Below are 10,000 nucleotides of genomic sequence, written 5' to 3'. Positions count from 1 at the left end.
AAAGCCCAAGCTCTCTCTTTTTTTTGTACAAAGTGATCGTGCATGTTGTGGCCAGCGGTGGGACGGGCGGACGGACGGGGGTATTTAATATCTGCACGGGACGGGACGGGACGACTGGGACTTTAGAGTTATATAGAGAGACTGGTCGGCCTGGGAGAGAGGAGCCGACATCATGGTCCTCCTCCAGAGGAGATGTGTGCTGTGTGTCGTCTCCACTCTGCACATGTTACTGCTGCACTGCCTCTGGATACAGGTACGTGACGCGACACACCTGGAGACAACAGAACAAAACACACACACACACACACACACACACACGCACACACACGCACACGCACACACACACACACACACACACACACACACACACACACACACACACACACACACACACACACACACACACACACACACACACACACGCACACACACACACACACACCGGCCAGTGGTTTTTCGAATTTCCCCCACAGAGAGTAGCGAAGTAGTAGGGTACAAAAAAAACCCACAGATTCCAAAATTACTTTCATGCAAAAACAAAGACAATGCACTTCCTAATGTGCTAATGTAACTTGAAGTACTCTTCCAGTACTTTAACTTTCACTAAATATATTAGTAGTTGAGTAAATATTTGACCAGGAGTATCTTATCTATACTTTGACTGAAATACTGAGGAGTCGGCTATATACTTTGTCCACCACTGTATTTTTACCCCCCAGGAACCTGAGCAGGCCGGCATAGTATAGCATATTACACATTCATCACTTTCAGCTAATTCAATTGATTATGAAACAAACATCACACTCTAGAAGTCTAGCCTCTCCTGTTCTCTGCAGCGTTGACACAGCTATAGCTTGATGACCAAGTAAACCACTGACTCTATAGTACAGTAGGTTTTCAACCTTTTTCATATCAAGGTACATGATAGGACTTTCATCCACAATTCCATGCTGTGTTGATGTACCATAGGAGAGGTCGTTACTCTAAATAACAACTCTTCTACGTTCTCTAAATTGTGTAGACTTCTTGTGAATGAAGTAATGCCGATGTTTAACAATAATTTAACTCTTTAAGAGTGTAAAAATCAAACCGGGTCCACCTGACCACTGGTTGAAAACCACTGCTCTATGTCTAGTATGTCACAGGGACTTTACCCCCTAATCCAACCCTTGATGCTACGAGTGCCAAGCAGGGAGGCTTTGAGTCCCGTTGGTATAGTCTATATAGTGTGGTCTGACCCGGAATACCAAACGACTCGCCCCCCTTACCGACTCGCACCGGGGGTAGCCTGCTCAGCCTGGTATTCCTAAAGTAACCTACTATAGTAAATTATGCTTAAACGGTTAAACCTAACCTTATTCCTAACCTTAACCTCGGTAAAACTATGCCTATAAACCTAACCCTATATATACCTAAACTTAACCCCAGTAAAACTATGCCTATAATAACCCTAAACTTGTTTATTCTCAGTAAAAACAAAAAATAATGAATACAAGAACCGCAGCATCGAGCGGTCGGCGTGAAAGAAATCGAGGGGCGAGATGGTTTAGGGGGCGACCGTTCCTGATATATACCCTGAGACCCCGGGGCCAGGGAATTGAACCCTTGACACTCTTAACCACAAAGCCATTCAATACAAACATCCCTCTATAACACAGTGGTTCTCAACCTTGTCGGGCTGTGATTATTTCATTACTTGAACTGACAAAAGTTCCCCACCCTGACGACTAAAGCACTTGGAATTATTGTAGGAGTTTGAGGCATTACATTTTGGTTCCACAGATCTACAAGCTCGGCTATTTCATTATTTCTTTATGCTGTATACTAATGATCTTCTTACCCATTTTGGGGCGGGAACCCCTTTTGGTGTTAGCATTATGTTGTGCTTTAGCTATTGAAAAATAGAAAATCTACAAGCTCGTAGCGCGACACCGAGTGTCGCGCTACGAGCTTGTATAGGTCTGGCTATTTTTGAAAAAAAGAACGACAGTGTATATAATCTTCTTGTCTTTTGTGTGTTCCTCCACCAACCAACCAGCTGGGCTCATCCTCCGGACACTTCGAGCTGCAGATCCTGTCCATGCGCAACCTGAACGGAGAGCTGCGCTCGGGCGCCTGCTGCGACGGCGGGGGCGGGGCCAGGCAGGGCTCCGCCTCCTCGGCCGCCGCTAGCGGCTGCGGCGGGGACGAGTGCGACACCTTCTTCCGCGCGTGCCTGAAGGAGTACCAGCTGAAGGTGGTCTCGGCGGGACCCTGCAGCTTCGGCTCCGCCAGCACGCCCGTGGTGGGCGGGAATACGTTTAGCTTGCGCGGTGGCGGCGGCGGCGGCGGAGCGAGGAGTGACAGCCGGTCCCGCATCGTGCTGCCGTTCAGCTTCGCCTGGCCGGTGAGTTGAAAAACGTGTTTTTTTTTTCACGGTCGCGTCCTGCAGCCCCGTCCGTTTGTCCATGAGTTTCCCTCTGTCTCTCCCATAAGTCCTGCTCCTCTGACTCTGATTGCCCTGAGTGCCGTCACCTGTGGGGACCAGCTGCAGCCAGGTTGGGTGATGACGACGAGCTCCAGTGACTATTTAAACTCTGCCTTGTGTTTTGTTGTTCAGTGCTGGATCTTGAGTTATAGTGTCAGGTTTTATGTTCAGTGTGTGTACTTCTGTTATCCCATGTCATTAACCAAGTAAAGTGAGGTTTATGTGATCTTCTTGTCCTGCCTTTGTTTGAGTTTCCTGCACTTGGGGTCCTAACACCTGCAAACCGTGACAAAACGACCTTTTTGATTAGCTTTTTGGTGCCGCGACGGCCCTGTGCATGGCTGACCCCCAGTGAGGGCCCCTATACCTATACCTATACCACAAGACATGGTATGATTGCCTGCGTTGTGAAACTGTCGAAACAAAACAAATTTCTTAGTTTGCTGATGGTAACAGACGTGGATTATTAGACAACTGGTTCTCAAAGTGGAGTGGTTTCACTACTGGTTGGTTTTGGTTTCGAGGGGTTACCGTGCTAAACGAGGATCCTTTTAAACACTTATTAGGCCTATTATTACTATCTTTCGACTATTCGACAAAATCTATTCAAATGGGGATCCGCTGCCAGATAGTAACACATCCACTGGCGGTTTCCTGTAATGCAGTGGTTCTTATTTTCAAACATTCTCATGTCAAGTATTATGTATTAGACCGGCCCCAGTCTCTTATGGGGGGGTGCTCCATAGCACTTCCTTGATAGATTATTATATTTAGTAGAGAAGTCTACCGTAGTGAAACCTGATCTGAATAGTCATTCTCGTACATTCTCTCATTGTCTATAATAAGTTAACAACCCCCTCCTCAAGGACTCCTGGGGGAGTCTGAGGACCACCGCAGTCTTGTGGTACAAGAGTACACGGACCTGCGGGATTCTGGGCATGTAGGAGATGAAGGCTGCATTCTTTTGACTGAAGCTGTCACACTGCAAAACACGTGACTCCACACTGTAGGAGTGTGCGTGCGTGCGTGTGTGCGTGCGTGCGCCGTGCGCGTATGTGTCTTTGTGTGTGTTGCATGCGAGCGCGCGCGCATGTTTTGTTTATCGGTTGGTTTTGGCAGTATAGGGTTCTTCAAACTCTGTTGGTTTATCTTGTCAACGTGATAAGAGCATCAGTAGTATAGGTTCGTTGACCTTGACGTGTATACCGGTTTACCGTAGACCCCAAAAGGACACAGCGTTGCATTGGAAGTATTAGTTATTATTTCTGTCTCATGAAGGTGAACAGCTATCCCACCTATCCACCGAGGCGCGGTGCGTCCTCTATTCATTGGACGTGTTCAGGGAGAGGAAAACGGTTCTGTATAGTTCACCAGTGTAAACAAAACAAATGTCATGTATACACGTCTGTAGTTTACACTGGTCACTGATTGGTTGCAAACAAAAAAGGTCTACTGACATTATTCAACTCACTGGTTTAACCCAGCGTGGCGTCTAAGGGTTCATACTCCTATTTTAGAGCCGAATAAAAGTCGGTTCGGCGCTGTAGAGCCTACAATGTGACGTAATTTGAGGTTCGGGGGGGGGGGGGGCGGGGGGGTACCGCCCTAAAGTCGTCTCTTCGGTGCTACTGAAAATGTCTGACGAGCCGAAATCATTTCGGCACTACAGCGCCGAAACAGCGGTAAAATAGGAGTATGGGTTCTTGAGGGGGTTCTAGAGGGTTCCCCCCACTGTCCCCAGCTAAATGATTGACAGCTGGGAACCAAATGGACCCTCTACTGAGGTTTCCTTTTCCACCAAAAGAACTTTGATTGTAGAACTGGTTCCATTTTAGATTCTTGGAACTGTGCTTTCTGAACCACCTTATAAGGGGGTTCTGAACCCATTCATTTACAGTGGAGACACTCTGTAGAGAGTGCCACAGATGGAACCACATTGACTGTTACGGGTCCATTTGGTTCCATCTCTCTACACTCTCAGACTTAGCTAAGTTAACACTGAGGACTTTATACGTTATACATGTAGATTGGGGTTCAAGTAAGAGGGGGGTCTCTGTGGTCTAAAATGCTTTATATCAAACTGGGGGTCTTTGCATTTAAAAAGGCTAGATTGGAACAGAACTTTACATTTTATGTTAGTTTAGTTACATGGCTAAGGGACTGTATAATATAGATAAACGTAATAGAGTCATAATGAACAGTATAGCCGGGCGGGGCGATGGGGCCATCCATGGTTGTTGTTTTATTTGATAAGCTGCTCTCAATAGAAGCTGATTAGAGGCTGGTTGGTGTTGAGGTCATGTAGCATCCAGTGAGTGAGTCACATGAGGGTCCATTCATTCACGCCACCAGTCAGTCGTCTGCTCGACAGGTCATTTTTAGACCTCGTCGTCTATGCACTTCATGGTATGACAGCGTTGCTCAGCCGGATAGAGTAGATCTGCAAGCTCAACGAACATGTTGCCATGCCACGCGCTTTTGAGCTTGCACAGAATCCAGCAGCCACTGTGACCACTGGCCACTGGAACTATAGTTGGTTCCCTGTCCTTATAACTTATACTGAAACTAGTCGGTTCCCTGTCCTTAACTTATACTGAAACTAGTTGGTTCCCTGTCCTTAACTTATACTGAAACTAGTTGGTTCCCTGTCCTTATAACTTATACTGAAACTAGTTGGTTCCCTGTCCTTAACTTATACTGAAACTAGTTGGTTCCCTGTCCTTATAACTTATACTGAAACTAGTTGGTTCCCTGTCCTTATAACTTATACTGAAACTAGTCGGTTCCCTGTCCTTAACTTATACTGAAACTAGTTGGTTCCCTGTCCTTAACTTATACTGAAACTAGTCGGTTCCCTGTCCTTATAACTTATACTGAAACTAGTTGGTTCCCTGTCCTTAACTTATACTGAAACTAGTTGGTTCCCTGTCCTTATAACTTATACTGAAACTAGTTGGTTCCCTGTCCTTAACTTATACTGAAACTAGTCGGTTCCCTGTCCTTATAACTTATACTGAAACTAGTTGGTTCCCTGTCCTTATAACTTATACTGAAACTAGTTGGTTCCCTGTCCTTAACTTATACTGAAACTAGTCGGTTCCCTGTCCTTATAACTTATACTGAAACTAGTTGGTTCCCTGTCCTTATAACTTATACTGAAACTAGTCGGTTCCCTGTCCTTAACTTATACTGAAACTAGTCGGTTCCCTGTCCTTAACTTATACTGAAACTAGTCGGTTCCCTGTCCTTAACTTATACTGAAACTAGTTGGTTCCCTGTCCTTATAACTTATACTGAAACTAGTTGGTTCCCTGTCCTTAACTTATACTGAAACTAGTTGGTTCCCTGTCCTTAACTTATACTGAAACTAGTTGGTTCCCTGTCCTTATAACTTATACTGAAACTAGTTGGTTCCCTGTCCTTATCTTATACTGAAACTAGTTGGTTCCCTGTCCTTAACTTATACTGAAACTAGTTGGTTCCCTGTCCTTATAACTTATACTGAAACTAGTTGGTTCCCTGTCCTTAACTTATACTGAAACTAGTTGGTTCCCTGTCCTTATAACTTATATTGAAACTAGTTGGTTCCCTGTCCTTAACTTATACTGAAACTAGTTGGTTCCCTGTCCTTATAACTTATACTGAAACTAGTTGTTTCCCTGTCCTTAATTTATAATCTGGCTGTACGACATATAGCTCACAGACTTGATGGAACCTATTCTGATTCCAATCTGAACATAATTACAAGAGCTTAATGCTATCAGACAGATGAAACACACGCACACACACGAGTTCTCTCTCCTAATTGTCAGGAATTAGGTATATCCAGACCTGAAAATGCATTTTCTTCTAGTTAACTAAAAGAGCCAGAGAGACGCAAAGACCCCCCCCCCCCCCCCCCCTGTTACTGAACAAACACTACAGTCAGTAATGATTGCCATGGGAATGTATAGAGCTATTCAACAATCAATTCTTACTGTAACAAAGAAAGTATCACCTTTAATGATCCCCGGGGGTGGGGGGGGGGGGGGGGTTAATGCTGGTGGATATACAGTAGCAGGATACAGACAGAGATACTGTAAATAAGACCAACAATGGAAGGGAACGGCGGAGGCCTGCAGGCTGCATGTGCTGCAGGGCGCGTCTCCCCTGATGGCGTATATAGTCCCTTTTTATTACAACGTCACCCTAAACGTGGACAATGACTGACTGACTGACTGGCGGGGGGGGGGCGACGACAATGGCCCGCTGTTAGAGCGGGGGCCGTAAAACACCTGTGGCTTATCTTAACGCAGCGCGTTAACACACAATGCATGCCCCAGGAAACTGCTAAACGTTTCAAGCTAAACGTATATGTGGTGTGAGGCCGGGCGGGCAGGCGGCTTGATGTCCAAGTACATCCCCCCCCCCCCCCCCCCGCGCGGACATGACACTGGTATGTCACAGGATGCTGATAGTGCCAAGCAGGGAGGCATTATTGGGTACCATTTTTTTTTATGGGAATCAAACGCCCTATATACCTCCCAGTCTCAGGACACTCCACTGACCACAAGACCACTGAGATGGGCGACTGACTGTACAGTCACTCTTTTCCGCTCTATACAACCAAATTTATTTTGCAAAAATTATCCCGGTATAATGAATTGCTGTTATATGGCCGATAACCGATAATAACACCGACGTCGATATGTGATCTCATTCTGTATTGAAAGATTATATAATAATGTTGTCTATATTCTGAAAAAATACATGTAACAGGGTGTCTGCACTGCAGGCTTCATAATAGGCAAGTCAGATTTAACTTAAATACCGTTATACTTATTATTGTGAGCTTGTAGATCTGTTAAAGCTGTTACTTTGGGGGCTTGTTCATCTGTTAAAGGTCTGATTGATTAATCTAAAAAAAAAAAACTAGAATCGTCCATTAATCTCCCATCGCTAGCAAAAATAGCCAATCTACAAGCTGACCATGCGTTGTAATGCAGCACGTTGGGGATCTTGTATAGATCTGCTATTTTCATACCCTGCCCTCCCCGATAGGAACACTATAGGGTTCATATCAAGTCAACAGAAGGATGACAAAACCTGAAATTATCTCCATTTTAAATCATATACAGTCCACAAAATGAAAACTAATATCAAAGTCATATACGTATACACATCCCAATAGCATAACAAACCATGGGTCAAATTCAGAGTTGAGATCAAAGCAATAGAGGAAAGGTGGGTCTTTATCTGGGATGAGAGATGATTCTAGAACAGGGGTCATCGATGTGTCCATTACATACACATGTGTGTCTGTGGACACTGTGGCAAAGAGTTGGTCTTGTCCGTGACAATTCTTTACACGCCATTATTATAATGTTCTTATTTTGACTTTATGTCAATGTCAATTCTCCAGGCTTTCTGCAGAAGATGTCTGACACTTATGCACTACAAAAGTATGGCATTTTAGGGGTCCAAAGTGGACCCACTTAATTCTAAGTGTAAAAAATACAAAAGAAATTAACCAAATACGGGTTCCGTTTGTATACACTCTCAGTTACAAGACCTGTTATGGTCATTCAGAGCTCTTGTGCATGTGCTTCTGCTGATATTAATGTTCACTCATTTTGTATACGTGCGTGGCAAAAAAATTACATTTTGACAAAAATGTCCACCACAAACCAGCATGGCGATGATCACTGTTCCAGAGTCAAGAGACAACAGCAGAGAAATGTTTAAACCCTTTTGAGCGGGGGGGACCCCTTTTGGTGGTTACATAACATTATGTTATAATTTTAGCTATTGAAAAATAGCAGACTTGTAGGTCTGCGATTTTTCTTTAACCGTGGCAATGCGGCACAAATCTTTGAATATATATTCATTTCAGAAGACTTATTTTTTATTTTATTTCGACGTCAGGCCTCTAGATGGGTTAAAAGGTGCTGCGGATCTGAGCCCGAGTTTAATTGGTGTCATGGGAGTGTGTGCCTGTTTCTTTGTGTTCCTCCTTGATTACAATCCTGAGGTCCACGACAGCGGTTTAATTTGAAAAGGGGACTTTTCGGACAGAGCTTTGCAGTGTAGATATTCATTCTGTCATCCTGGGACGTTATCGCCTTTGTCTTATTTTCCTAATTCTAAAGGTTATATCTTTTGTGTTTGTGTTTCACTTTTTTTTAACGTGTCACGTTTGAAATAAGACTCCCGCGTACAGAGAGAGAGAGAGAGAGAGACAGACACACAGAACGCTCCAGCTGGGGACGTTTCACAAAGAATTTGAAACCATCGGGGGAAACTTTTTTTCTTTTTTTATCTTTTCTTTTCTTTTCTTTTTTCCACGGGATAGGATTTTTTTGTCTTATCGCCTGAATTTGGCTTTTGAGTGAAGAGAAGCCAGATCTCTTGGTGGAACCAAGTGATTGGATGTTTTTTTTTTGGGGGGGGGGGGGGCGGTTGCCTGGCAACGGGGGCTTCCTGCTGGGGAAAAGAAAGGGGGGACAGAGAGAAAGGGGGGAGGGGGAGGGAGACAGAGAGAGGGGGGGGAGGGAGGGGTGTAGAGGAGGAGTGGTTTACCTGCGAGGGCCTGCAGTGCTTAGCTGTTACTGTGGTTTCTCTAGCCCATTTTTGACCTGAGATCAGATTCTATATGTTTCTTCTATGTCAGTGGTTCTTCGGTTTAAAAAGAAATAGCAGACCTACAAGCTCGTAGTGGTGGTGGTGGTGGTGCGCTATGAGCTTGTTGTAGATCTGCTATTTTTCAATAGCTAAAGCGTAACATAATGCTAACACCAAAATGGGCTATATAGCACAGTTTGGATCTCAACCTTTTCTGGAGCACGTATCAATGAATCGATACTATAGTCCGTCTTGGATGAGTGGAACGAACGTAGTATATAGTTCCTTTATATTTATTGGTATCACAATGAAAACAAAAACCTTTCAAGAAGAAAAAAAGTCATGACATTTTCTTTACATTTTAATATTGTATTTCCCAATTATTTGATTATTTGGGGGCCCACTTGTATTATTATCCTAACAGACGACCAGTCACCACCAGTATAGGAGAACCAATGCTGTTCTGGGGTCAGCGTTTCTGAAAAGGCTTTCAGGCAATGAAGGCTATGAAGACGATGACTACGCGTTACTGATCTCCTCTCAGACCGATGCGCTGCTTTGACCTTTTAGTTGCATTGTCAAGGACAAAACCCCCTTTGAAACCTTTAAAGTTATTTTTCTCCTGCAGGCTTTTCTTTGCCTTTATTGATAGTCCACAGCGTAGAGAGACACTGCAGGAAACAGGGAGAGAGAGAGAGAGAGTTGGGGAGTGACATGCACCGAAAGGTTGTCATGAAGGCATCAGAGCCAGTATGCAGGAACATGGCTATTGGCGCTCCCCAAGTCCCTAAAAACACTATTGTTTCATGAGCAGGTATATACTGTGCATGATGATGTACATTATGCTTTCAGACAGTATATCCTCGCCGAGAAACCCCTTTTTAATCTCCATATCCCAACTTTGCGTGTTTTGTCGTAAATATGAACGCCGAC

The 10,000-nt window shown here is 44.3% G+C and overlaps 1 pseudogene across 1 annotated transcript in view; it reads left to right on the top strand.

The window, feature by feature from the left end:
• The window catches only part of LOC308313428 (protein jagged-1a-like), a 51,148-nt pseudogene that overhangs the window by 78 nt on the left and 41,070 nt on the right, over nucleotides 1–10,000 (top strand). Inside the window, exons 1-2 of the transcript XR_013966197.1 lie at nucleotides 1–253; nucleotides 2,039–2,386. The exon at nucleotides 1–253 is cut by the window's left edge and continues 78 nt beyond it. The product of XR_013966197.1 is annotated as a protein jagged-1a-like (transcript). The remainder of the gene's footprint in view (nucleotides 254–2,038; nucleotides 2,387–10,000) is intronic.

The sequence above is a fragment of the Protomyctophum bolini genome (genome assembly GCF_963924005.1).
Source record: "Protomyctophum bolini genome assembly, chromosome: 3".
In the NCBI taxonomy this organism is placed as follows: domain Eukaryota; kingdom Metazoa; phylum Chordata; class Actinopteri; order Myctophiformes; family Myctophidae; genus Protomyctophum; species Protomyctophum bolini.
Note: the sequence above shows the minus strand (reverse complement) of the source record. Positions and strands in the feature narration are given on the sequence as shown.